Source organism: Glycine max, chromosome 20, assembly GCF_000004515.6.
Source record: "Glycine max cultivar Williams 82 chromosome 20, Glycine_max_v4.0, whole genome shotgun sequence".
Lineage (NCBI taxonomy): Eukaryota > Viridiplantae > Streptophyta > Magnoliopsida > Fabales > Fabaceae > Glycine > Glycine max.
The window spans coordinates 20,210,958-20,220,792 of NC_038256.2; positions in this window are offsets into that span (position 1 = coordinate 20,210,958).

Consider the following 9,835-nt stretch of genomic DNA (forward strand, 5'->3'; position numbering starts at 1 on the left):
TTGACTGCCAGGAGCTCGCCTGTTTAGGTACGTCACAGGTTCTCACTGACTGACTATGCCCGGGTTGGGTCGGGATTGGTCAAGCTTGGTTTTGGGCAATAGCACCCCACCTGACGTCCCCAAGGTCTCCTGACCCCCGCGACATATCTCCAGGTACCACTCTGTGGTCAACAAACAAAAGTAGGAAGACTGACTCTTCCACGCTTTCTCACATTAAGCTTGTTGGATTATGGGGCACCCATTATATGTGGTACTAGGTGGCGATCGAGCGATGGCGCAAATCAACTCTCCCACTTTCACAAGTCAAACATAAACATACCATCCCCAGTTGCCCACCTTTCAACTGAGCTCCCGCACTCCTACGTAGCCCTTATCCTCGTTCCTCTCAGCACCGGGTCCCCATCAACCCCTCCAAGCTTCCACAATATCCAAGCAATTCAATTCGAATTACCATGAAACTACCCTAAACCAAGAAAATAGGGCAGAGGCAGAAAACTCTGCCCAAAACACATTCACATATCATAACTTTCCTTACTCATATATCCCAGTAACATTCTCTTCGTTCCAATTCGTTAACCATTGGATCGACTTGAAAATTTTATTGGAGGTTCCTAGTACATAAATCTACATTTTGACCGTTGGGATCTGATAGAAAATGTCTAGAACCCAATATGTACTACCTTTCCCATAACCAACAATGCACAAGCATTTTTCTGCACACATAAAAAATCGGCTGCACAATTCAACAGCATTTTTCTGCATAATAGGGCAAATTTCGAAATCCATCTTGCCCACATCCAATTTTGCTCAAATTGGATCCTACAAGTCCTAAATCATGTATAAATCATATTTAAACCAAAAACAAGCTTCAGACCAAGGCAATTCAAAATCTAGGTATCCAAAACCCATCAATTTAGTGGATTTTCAAGGCTTGATAAGTGAAAATGAGAATTGGGTAATTTTGGGGTAAACTCTCATCTCAATCAAGTCTATAACATTGATTTAGACTTGCTCAAACTGGTTTTAAGGTGAAAACCCCAGCCATTCAAAATTTGACCTCTCAACACCCAATGTAGCCTAGAAAAGGCTCTTTTCTTTCACCTTAGTCACTCATCTTCCTCATTTGCTCTGCCCAAGCTTACCTACAAGTCCTAATTGACATTCTAAACTAGAATCAACTCACTTTAGACTCCAATTACCACTAACCCCAAATTTAGCTTTTCAAACCCTCAAAATCTCACACTTTTCCACTCACATCACTACCATTCTCACATTTAACCCTAAGTTAACTCTCCCCATCATCTTTACCAGTTTTCTACCAACAATTTCAGCATACAAATATCACAAAGCATCATCATAAAACCCTAAAACAGAATGGGTAGCTTTACTCACATCAAACATGTCAAGTTTAGCATGATTTCAACAAATTCCTTCACAAATAACTACCATAAGGCATTAACCTAGTAGAACTACCCATCATAGCTCCCAAAAACCCAATACCCACGAATTTCATGTGAAAAGAAGTCCACTTATACCTGAAATTCGAAGTCCCACAACGTAGAGGTGTGCTTCACGACTCCGAAAATGGCTTCTCCTTGCAATTTAGAGTAGAAATGATGAGCAATTTTGGAGCTTCAATGGAGGCTTCAATGGTGGAGAAAAAAAGAAGAGAAGAGCAACATGGGAAGAGGGAGGAAAAGCTTTCTAAAATCTGCTGAAGAAGGAGAGAGAGAATTTGGCTTTTATTTTAAAAAATGATTTTCTCTTTCCTTTTTTCTAAAAGTAATGCCACATGTCTCATTTTGAGTGGAGCAAAAGTGGTCCACCTTTTCCCCTTGATGTGACTTCATACTCAGCCACAAGGAGAGAAAAATTTGACCTTTTGAATGCTAAAAAATCCTTCCTCGGTTTGTGTGCCACTTCTCTGGTTCCAGTTCCTCACGTTTCTCTGCACCCGTCGGGGCCCGTTTTCGAAAGAACAAATGGCTTCTATGATGGAGGCCATGCTAGGAATGAGGCAACTCATGGAGAAAAACGTGGCCACCGCTGCCGTTGTCAGTTCAGCTGCCGAAGCAGACCCAACTCTCCTAGCTACCGCGCACCATCCTCCCCCAAACGCAGTAGGACGAGAGAAGAGTACACAGGGGCACAACAGCAACCCCCGTTTGGGATACAATCGGGTGGCTTACCCTTATGGATTGCCGCCTAATTACACACCGCCAGTCATGCACGATGACGAGGGTCATGTCTCTTTCCCCATCCTTGAAAGGGAGCCTCCTCAACAGCCCCGCGAGGCCCATGAAGATCATCAAGAGCATGCCCAAGGGGATGTTGATTTCTATCCCCCGATCCCTGTCGAGCGGACGACACCCAACACATTGCCTCAACACAACCTCACAGCACAGCCAGTAGTCTTGTCCATGGAAGGACCACCCCCGGCGACCGAAGAAAGAAGAAAACTCGATCTCCTCGAGGAGAGATTGAGGGTTGTTGAAGGCTTTGGTGACTATCCATTCGCAGACATGACAGATCTTTGCTTGGTACTGGATGTTGTTATGCCCCCAAAATTCAAGGTGCCGGACTTTGACAAATATAAAGGGACGACTTGTCCCAAGAACCATCTCAAGATGTATTGTCGCAAGATGGGCGTGCACTCTAGGGATGAGAAGCTATTAATATAATTTTTCCAAGATAGCTTGGCCGGAGCCACGGTTGTTTGGTACACTAATCTGGAAGTTTCCCGCATCTGTACTTGGAAGGACCTGATTACTGCTTTCCTAAGGCAATATCAGTATAATTCCGATATGGCTCCTAATCACACTCAGCTACAGAATATGTTCAAGAAGGAAGGTGAGACCTTTAAAGAATACGCACAACGGTGGAGAGACCTGGCAGCACAAGTGGCCCCTCCCATGGTCGAAAGGGAGATGATCAACATGATGGTAGACACCTTGCCAGTGTTTTACTATGAGAAGTTAGTAGTTTACATGACGTCCAGCTTCGCGGACCTAGTATTCGCCAGGGAAAGAATCAAAGTAAGGTTGAAAAGAGGGAAGTTCGATTATGTTTCCTCCACAAGTGCCAATGCTAAAAGAATCGGAGCAACTGGGGCAAAAAGGAAGCAGGGAGATGCCCACGCCGTCACTTCGGCGCCCACATGGGTCAAACCCCCGCAGACATCTCATGGTACACATCAATACGCGCAACATCATCTGAGCTTCTCAGCTCACGCCGGGAAGTCCCCCAGTTCAGCACCCGTACAGCCTAGGGCGCCCGCCCCCATCCAGAGGGAGGCCCCCCAAGCTCCGGCTCCAACCACAACTCGACCGGCCGGCAATGCCTACTTTAGCGCCAGTTCCAATGAAATGAGGAACTATCCCCCGAGGCCAATTCCAGAATTCACCCCACTCCCAATGACGTACGAGGACCTCTTGCCGTCCCTCATCGCCAACCAACTGGCCGTAATAACTCCCGGGAAGATCTTCCAACCCCCTTTCCCAAAGTGGTATGATCCTAACGCAACTTGCGCGTACCATGGGAAAACCCCGGGCCACTCCATCGAAAAATGCCTGGCCCTTAAATACAAGGTCCAGCATTTGATAGACGCCGGATGACTAACATTTCAAGAGGATTAGCGCAATGTGAAAACTAACCCGCTCGGCAATCATGGAGGGGGAGCGGTTAATGCCATTGAGTCAGATAGGCCGCACATGTTTAAGCCTTTAAGGGATGTAGCGACCCCTAGGAGGTTTATCTATGAGGCCTTACAAAAGGGGGGTGTCATTCCCCACGGTGGGCATGAAGAGGATTCTTGTCTGTTGCATCCTGGCGAGCTACATAACATGGAAACATGTTTGGCAGTGGAGGACCTTTTGCAAAGGATGATAGATCAAGGTCGACTGGAAGTCGACAGTGAGGGAAGGGAAGAGCATCATATATGTATGCAGTCCGCGGATGAGAGAAGTTTCGGAAGGCCTAAACCTTTGGTGATATAATTCACCAAGGGCGCAGCTTCACAAAAGCCCCGATACCCCTCGGCAGCTAAACCTGTCCCTTTCCCATACCAAAACAGCCACGCAGTCCCATGGAGGTACACACCTCCGAACAAAAAGGAAGAAGAAGCCACCGACATCAGTTCGTTGTTGGCCAAGGTAACCAATATCACGGGGCTGAGCGGTGTGACCCGCAGCGGTCGCGTGTTTGTGCCCCCCGACCTACCAATTCAACCCGTGAACGTTAAGGGGAAGGCAAAGGTAGTGGAAGAAAAAGATGATAAAATGCCCCTCACTCCTAATGAGGATATTCCAGTGAAGGGTCTTCCGGAGAAAAGGGATGGTTATGGCAAGAAGGAGGTGTCGCTAGAGGAAGCCAGCGAGTTTCTCCGCATAATTTAACAGAGCGAGTTCATGGTTATTGAGCAGCTCAACAAAACCCCGGCCAGGGTCTCGCTGTTGGAATTACTCATGAGCTCGGAGCCTCATCAGGCTTTGCTAGTAAAGGTTTTGAACGAAGCCCATGTGGCCCAAGATATCTTTGTAGAAGGCTTTGGAGGGCTCGTCAATAATATCACCGCCAACAACTATCTCGCCTTCGCCGAAGAAGAAATCCCTGCCGAGGGAAAAGGGCATAACAAGGCTTTGCATGTATCAGTCAAGTGTATGGACCACGTTGTAGCCAAGGTGCTAATCGATAATGGTTCCAGTTTAAACGCGATGCCCAAAAGCACTTTGGAAAAATTACCGTTTAATGCTTCCCATCTAAAGCCAAGTTCCATGGTGGTTCGTGCCTTCGACGGCACCCGCCGAGAGGTTAGGGGAGAGATCGACCTCCCGGTACAGATAGGCCCTCACACCTGTCAGGTTACCTTTCAAATAATGGATACTAACCCCCCTTACAGCTGCCTGTTGGGACGCCCGTGGATCCACTCGGTGGGAGTTGTTCCCTCTACACTCCACCAAAAATTGAAATTCGTGGTGGAGGGGAATTTGGTTATCATGGTGAAGACATCTTGGTGAGTTGCCCATCCTCTATGCCATATGTGGAGGCCGCGGAGGAGTCATTAGAAACCGCTTTCCAGTCTTTCGAGGTGGTAAGCATTTCCTCCGTGGATTCCTTCTCTGGGCAACCTTGCCTGTCAGATACGGCAGTAATGGTGGCCCGGGTAATGTTGGGGAATGGTTACGAGCCCGGAATGGGTTTAGGCAAGGACAACGGCGACATAACTAGCTTGATAAGCGCCAAAGGAAATTGTGGGAAGTTTGGGTTAGGCTATAAACCCACACAGGCAGATATAAGAAATAGCATTGCGGGAAGGAAAAGAGGAAGTCAAGACTCGCGATTAAGACAAGAAGACGAAGGAGGCCCGCCTTGCCAAATAAGTAGGAGCTTTATAAGCGCGGGTCTAGGGGACGAAGGCTAAGTCGTTGCAATATGCGAAGATGATGCTCTAAGTGGGTCGGATTTGGTACGACCATGCCCTCCTGATTTCCAACTAGGAAATTGGCAAGTGGAGGAGCGCCCAAACATTTACGCGACAAGCATAATGTAAACCTTTTTATGGCTTTTAAAATCTCTACAGTTGGGCCTAGGCTTTAGAGTTTCCTTTTGTTAAGGGTTTGTGTCTTTTGTTCCTGAATTTATAATACAAAGATCTTTCTTCATCTGTTCCTACGTCTCTACCCATTCTCATCCATTTGCATGTCTATTTATTTACGTTTAAAATGCCAGATCCGACGACGAGTCCCTCGAAGGTACTAATACCTGGGACCCGCCCATTGATTTCGAGCAAGAAACAAATCAGACGGAGGATGAAGAGCACGAGGATGTGGGACTTCCCCCGGAGTTGGAAAGGATAGTCGCCCATGAGGACCAAGAAATGGGGCCTCATCAAGAAGAGACAGAACTAGTCGACTTAGGAACTGGCAGTGGAAAAAGGGAAGTAAAGATAGGCACGGGTATGACCGCACCCACCTGTGAAGAATTAATAGCCTTGCTAAAAGACTACCAAGACATCTTTGCTTGGTCGTACCAAGATATGCCCGGTTTGAGTTCTGACATTGTACAGCACCGATTACCCCTAAATCCCGAGTGTTCCCCGGTAAAACAAAAACTGAGGAGGATGATGCCCGAGACATCTTTGAAAATAAAAGAAGAGGTAAAGAAACAATTTGACGTTGGATTTTTGGCTACCGCTCGGTACCCAGAATAGGTTGCCAACATTGTACCAGTCCCTAAGAAAGATGGGAAGGTGCGAATGTGTGTGGATTATCGGGACCTGAATCGGGCCAGTTCCAAAGACAAGTTTCCTTTGCCGCACATCGATATCCTCGTGGATAATATGACCAATTTCACTTTGTTTTCCTTCATGGATGGGTTCTCCGGTTACAATCAGATAAAGATGGCGCCAGAGGATATGGAAAAGACTACCTTCGTCACCCTATGGGGGACATTCTGCTACAAGGTGATGTCCTTTGGACTCAAGAATGCTGGGGAAACTTATCAACGGGCTATGGTAGCTTTGTTCCACGATATGATGCACTAAGAGATCGAGGTCTATGTGGATGACATAATCGTCAAATCTAAAACCAAGGAGGAACACCTTGTCAACTTGCGGAATTTGTTCGAAAGGCTTAGGAAGTATCAATTGAGGTTGAACCCCGCTAAGTGCACTATTGGGGTCAAATCAGGGAAATTGCTAGGTTTCATCGTAAGACAGAAAGGGATAGAGGTGGACCCCGAAAAGGTGAAGGCCATCTTTGAGATGTCGAAACCCCATACCGAGAGGCAAGTCCAAGGTTTCCTGGGACGTTTGAATTATATTGCCAGATTCATATCACAACTCACTGCTATTTGTGAGCCGTTGTTCAAACTCTTACGCAAAAACCAAACCGTTCATTGCAATGAGGATTGTCAAGATGCATTTGGGAGGATCAAAAAATGTCACATGAATCCTCCTGTGCTTATGCCACCGGTACCCGGAAGGCCTCTCATCTTGTATATGATGATTTTGGATGAGTCGATGGGATGTATGCTGGGGCAACATGACGAGTCTGGGAAGAAAGAGCGCGCTATCTACTACTTGAGTAAGAAGTTCATGGCCTGTGAAATGAATTACTCCCTGCTCGAAAGAACGTGTTGTGCTTTAGTCTGGGCGTCCCACCGTCTAAGACAATACATGCTGAGCCATACCACCTGGTTGATATCCAAGATGGACCCGGTTAAGTACATCGTTGAGAAGCCTGCTCTCACCAGACGAATCGCCTGGTGGCAAGTCTTGCTATCCGAGTTTGATATAGTTTACGTCACCCAAAAGGCGATAAAAGGAAGTGCCTTAGTAGATTATTTGGCTCAACGACTATCAGCCCATGCATCCCGAGTTCCCGGATGAGGACATCATGACCTTGTTTGAGGAAAAACTAGACGAAGATCAAGACAAATGGACTGTATGGTTTGATTGAGCGTCAAACGTTCTAGGCCATGGCATTGGAGCAATATTGGTCTCTCCAGACAATCAATGTATACCTTTCATAGCCAGGCTAGGGTTTGACTGCACCAACAATATGGCTGAGTATGAAGCGTGTGTCCTGGCCGTCCAGGCGGCAATTGACTCTAATGTCAAAATGCTCAAAGTGTACGGGGACTCAGCACTGGTGATTCACCAGCTGAAAAGGGAATGGGAAACTAGAGACCCCAAGCTGATACCCTACAAAGCCTATATCAAGGAGTTGAGTGATTCCTTTGATGAGATCTCCTTCCATCACGTTCCCCGGGAGGAAAATCAAATGGTGGATGCGCTTGCTACTCTGGCATCCATGTTCCAGCTAACACTGCACGAGGACCTACCATACATTGAGTTCTAGTGTCGTGGCAGACCCGTGCATTGTTGTCGGGTGGAAGAAGAACGGGACGGTAAGCCTTGGTATTTCAATATCAAGCGGTTCGTTGAAAGCAAAGGATACCCACAGGGGGCTTCCGACAATGATAAAAGGACATTAAGGAGATTGGAGGCCGGTTTCTTCATGAGCGGGAGCATACTATATAAAAGAAACCATGACATGACTCTCCTGCGATGCGTGGATGCCAAAGAGGCAGACCACATGATCAAGGAGGTCCACGAGGGTTCATTCGGGACGCATGCCAATGGGCATGCTATGGCCAGGAAGATCCTGAGAGCAGGTTATTACTGGCTCACCATGGAAAGTGATTGCTGCATCCATGTAAGGAAATGCCACAAGTGTCAAGCGTTCGCGGACAATGTCAATGCTTCGCCACATCCTCTGAATGTCATGTCCGCCCCTTGGCCTTTTCCATGTGGGGAATAGATGTCATCGGGGCCATCGAGCCCAAGGCTTCGAACAGTCACCGCTTCATTCTCGTGGCAATAGATTATTTCACCAAATGGGTCGAAGCGGCTTCTTACACCAATGTCATGAGGAGTGTAGTGGTCAGATTCATAAAGAGGGAGCTGATTTGTCGGTACGGACTCCCTAGGAAGATCATTACTGACAATGGCACCAACAAGAATATTAAGAAAATTATTCAGAAGATGACAGTGTCATACAAAGATTGGCATGAGATGTTGCCTTTTGCCTTGCATGGATACCGAACTTCAGTACGAACTTCTACTGGGGCAACGCCGTATTCCTTGGTTTATGGAATGGAAGCGGTACTCCCATTTGAAGTAGAGATCCCTTCCCAGAGGATACTAGCAGAATCGGGCTTAGAAGAATCAGAGTGGGCTCAAACACGCTATGACCAACTCAACCTTATTGAAGGTAAGCGCTTGACGGCCATGAGCCGTGGGCGCCTATATCAACAAAGAATGAAGAATGTATTCGACAAGAAGGTACGCTTGCGCAAGTTCCATGAGGGGGAACTTGTGCTGAAAAAGATGTCCCACGCTGGTAAAGATAATCGAGGGAAGTGGGGCCCGAACTACGAAGGGCCTTTCGTTGTGAAAAGGGCTTTTTCTGGAGGGGCCCTGGTGCTTACCAACATGGATGGTGAGGAGCTACCTTTACCCGTGAACTCTAATGTTGTCAAGCGATACTATGCTTAGAATCTGGGGCAATTAAAGATGTCGCTACATGTTCTTTTATTTTTGTGTGTTCTTCTTTGTTTCCCCTAGGGATTCCTGTCTGCTGTAAGTTTCTCGTCACAGTCTTCTAAAAAGAAGAGAACATGAGTTTGAGGCTTCAGTCCTCACTTTGTGCTTTAAACCATGTGCAGTCTATGATAGCCTGAGCCTTTTCGCTCAGTCCACGGGATGCCCCAAAGCGCTTAATTAAAACTGAACCTAACCGGCTTATTGCATTCGAAAACATTCATTCATACGCATACGTATGCATAACAGGGGCATAATCATCTTAGGCCGTGGTCAGATACCGGGACTAAGCTGAAGGCAGAAACCAATCAAGGTAAAATGGTAACACGACCACGGTTTGCCGTGCAATGTCGTTTCCTACATTCAGGTACTTAGGGACGGACGCAAGCAGAGGCTAGGGTCACGACCGATAGATCGTTATCCCTTGCCTAGCTTTGGACAAACGGAAAGCGTCCCTGCAAGGCAGCCTAGTATCCTTTGAATTCCCAGTGGTTATTACTGTGGCATCTTTAAAGTAAATATTGAATGCCTAATCTACCCTAAGGGGGGTTCGAGTAAGCGAACGCCGACCTATAGAAAGCCTTACTTATTTCTTCCCCTAAAAAAAAAAAGGTTATCTCGCCTGGGCGAGCACCCCTGCACCTGCAAATAAAAAAAGAGGGAGGAGGAGTTTTCCTCCACCCAAAACTCTCCCCCCTCACTTCAAAAACACCAAGCTCATGGGAACTACAA